This window comes from Fukomys damarensis, unplaced genomic scaffold (assembly GCF_012274545.1).
Source record: "Fukomys damarensis isolate Sample0158 unplaced genomic scaffold, DMR_v1.0_HiC HiC_scaffold_28, whole genome shotgun sequence".
Taxonomy (NCBI): domain Eukaryota; kingdom Metazoa; phylum Chordata; class Mammalia; order Rodentia; family Bathyergidae; genus Fukomys; species Fukomys damarensis.
Genome location: NW_022900940.1, coordinates 47,095,754 through 47,099,205, shown reverse-complemented (window position 1 = coordinate 47,099,205; position 3,452 = coordinate 47,095,754).

Sequence of the window (3,452 nt, the reverse complement as noted above, 5' to 3'; positions counted from 1 at the left end):
CCATCCGTCTGTCCATCTCAGCCCATCTGCCCAAAGTAAGGATGATGGGAGATGCTGAGAGGTCCCCAGACTGGTGATGAAGATCTAGTAAGAACAACTTTTACCTTACCAACTTTGTGAGGAGCTAATGTTTTCATTAACAGTAATGTATGCTCATAGCAGAAGAAACTCAAGCAGTTAAAAGTGAAATTGCTCTGGAACTTTCCCCTGCAGAGATGACCCCTACTTATATTCTGATGGCTAATTTGCTCGCTGGTGCCCTTGTTACGCACTGCTTGAGACTCACTGTGTTGGCTCCAGTTCCAGCAGCGTTCACTCAGGCCTCAGCACACCAGCCGAAGTGGGAATGGAATCCACAGGGTGGGCAGCGCCCTCAGGTGGCACAGCTGGAAAGACTACACTCCGGTCCCAGCTCCGCACCTGCTCTGCCTCTGTGTTCATTGATCTCTTCTGTAAAACGGCTCTATCAGTCCATTTATATGAAAACCACACACAAAAAATACAAAACATGCATTTCTGACCACGCTGATGAGTGTCGAGTAGAAAGCTGCTGACTGAGCATTACATGACTGAACTGTGCCTGTGCCCAAGGTAACAGGACTGACAATTTTAGACTTAAAATTTGGCTTCATTAAATTTATGTTTTTAGCAAACAGGTTTTTACGGCGGTACGACTACACAGAACAGTAATTACAACCCTTGGTTTTTCTGCCTTTTGGCCACTTCTGACAGTATTTTAGGCCTGACAATGTCTCTCTAGGACACTTTAGGTGCAGAGCTGTACTTTCCAGAAGATCAAAGCTGGGAAAGCGGAGGAGGGTCAAACGGGCCCAACAGTGTGCAACTAAGCCCTCCAGGTGCGTTTCCTTGAAGAAAGTAAATGTATGGCCACCACGTAGAAGCTGAGGATTTTTTAGAAATCACGTATGTAGTCCTAGCCACACGGTGTGCCCCGGAACTGCCGGCGGGCCTGGCCTCTGCCACTCTGCTGTCACCTCTACGCCACCAGGACCGCACACCGGACGGCAGCCAGCGACCTGGGGAATCCACTACCACGTCCCGCCGGGCTTTCTTCACACTGGCTCTGGGCTTCTGATATATTACTGCTACTCGCGAGCCTGAGCTGCTCTGGTTTTAGTCAAACGGATAAGATTCTAACCACATGATACTTTCATTTGCCGAGTAGCACAGAGCTGAAACAATTGCATTTCACTCCCTTTTAGTGGTGGTGAATGTTTCCTCAGGCATCTTAATTTGAGAGCCGTCTGGAGGTTGCAGCCGGAGAGCGCAGCTACGCTATACGCTTGACCGAGGGTTTGGGTCTCCATCGGGTGGCCGTCCTTTTTGAGCGAGCGAGCATGCCAATTCTGGGGGAGGGGGGCGGACAGGAACCCCCGCCCCGCCAGATGGCCTCGCACACAGGACACTGCGCCTCACCACTGTACCAACCCTAGGCTCAGTCACGGCACCCTCTCCTAGTACGAGTCACAGAAAGGAAGTACTTGCACTAGCTTTTCCTCCCTCAAAGATTTTGACTTAAGTGTACTTACCCAGTAAGAGAAATACTTGAAAGCTGTGTCACATTCTGGTAGTCTTCCGTTATATCAATAACAGTTTTGTTTTTTTTTTGGTACCAGGGATTGAACTTGGGTCCTTGCGCTTGCGAGGTAGGCCACCGAGCACTGAGCTAAATCCCCGGCCCCTTCAATAACAGTTTTAGAGCAATTTGTAACAGTAACTAGGAGTAATGTTTAGGAACATGAACTCAGTCTACAGCTGTCTGTTCAGTTCCTGTGTCCAGCGTGACCTGACCCACATGAGCACAGGATGCCTTCAGGGGCCTCAAGCCCAGGGTGCTCAGTCTGCAGTCACCCGACCATCAGTAGCTGGTCATAACGGATCAGTTGACCGTCTCATATTCCAAATTACTGCTTGGTGCTGGTAACCTTTTCTACTTTTTTTTTTTTTGGTACTGGGATTGAACTCAGGTCCTTGCACTTGCAAGGCACGCAGTGTAACCACTGAGCTACATCGCAGGCCCACCTTTTCTACTTTTAAAGGGGATACCCCATGGTTACGGGCTGGGGGCAGTGGGACAGGGCTGTCCCAGTGCCACGCTCGTAATTACTTGTAACCTCGGCAAATCTGCAGGGCTGTGGGGAGTGACATTCAGACCCTGTCTAGGAAACAGGAACGGCTCTGACAGCCATGAGCTGTAGTTTCCAAGTCATAGAACATCATCCTACTTCTGAAGACAAGTGAAAGATGCAAGGAGTTTGTTGCTGTCTGGGCCAAGCCACTGTCACAATGAAGTATATGACCAAAGGTGGGAGCTAGCCCGATTAAGAAGCCTGTTGTGGGGATAACTTTCCGTGTACCAAAAGCGTAAGAAATAAACAGACAAGCTGCCAATGCACGACCAGCCCGGGAGGGGAGCCAGCTTACTGCCCACACCCCGGTGCACTTTCCGGGGCAGGCCTGAGCAGTGGGCTGGGGCTGTCTCCCCTCGGCCTCGATCACTGACGCAGGTCACCTGTAGACAGTGACGCCGGCCCTCACCGTGCCCACCCCAGTGCTCCGTACCACAAGCACTCTGCTGAAACTCGGGCCACTCAGACCCTTGCACCCCATCACCCACCCTGGGCCTATTCCTCAAAGTCCTGTGAGCCCGGAGAGCTCAGCCTGGACCCACCTTTCATGTTAGTCCCACGTAACTGGCCCTACTGACTTGAGCAGACCTCTGACCTTACTCAGACCGCCTGTGGTCACTCAGCTTCAGAAGAAGGTAATTCCGTCCGAGCCTGACTTGAGTGCCTGCCAGATTCTGCGGGGAGTTTCTGGGTCTCTTCCTTCAATCCTGTAGTCACATCCCCACTTGCACTGTTAAATTCTCTTGACAGGGTCCCTGCCCGAATTCTAACTTTTCCATCCAGTGAATGCCTGCTGGTCCCATCATCCTGGAAGGGGGGAAAAAAATATCATTGAGTGGGCCGGTCACAATGGTGTCAACGCTGACCTTCCATCTCACCTCCCCTGCTTTCGCCTCCCTCTCTGATGCTTTGCTTTGTAGAGCCTGTTCTCCCCCTGCCCTATCCCAAATACTCTCCCAGGGTTCTGTCCTGGGGAGCTTCCCTCTGCTCTGAGAGTGGGCTGGAGGGCTGGGAAGTCTTGGAAGCAGAACACAAGTGAGGTGTGTATGTGCCTCTGTCAGGATACAGAATTTCTTTCATGGAATCTGTGGCCAAAAAATATAAAGGTTCAGTCCTGAATGCATAGCCTGGCTCTGCCACATACTAGTTTCAGGATCGTGGGTGAGCCGCCTTCTGAGAAACACCTCCACCTGCCTACAGGAGGCGCAGAAGTTCAAGCACCGCAGTGAGACCCAGTTTCCAAGAGGATTGGGAATGTAGCTCAATGCAAGGTCCTGGGTTTTTAGCCCCATAACGGGTGGG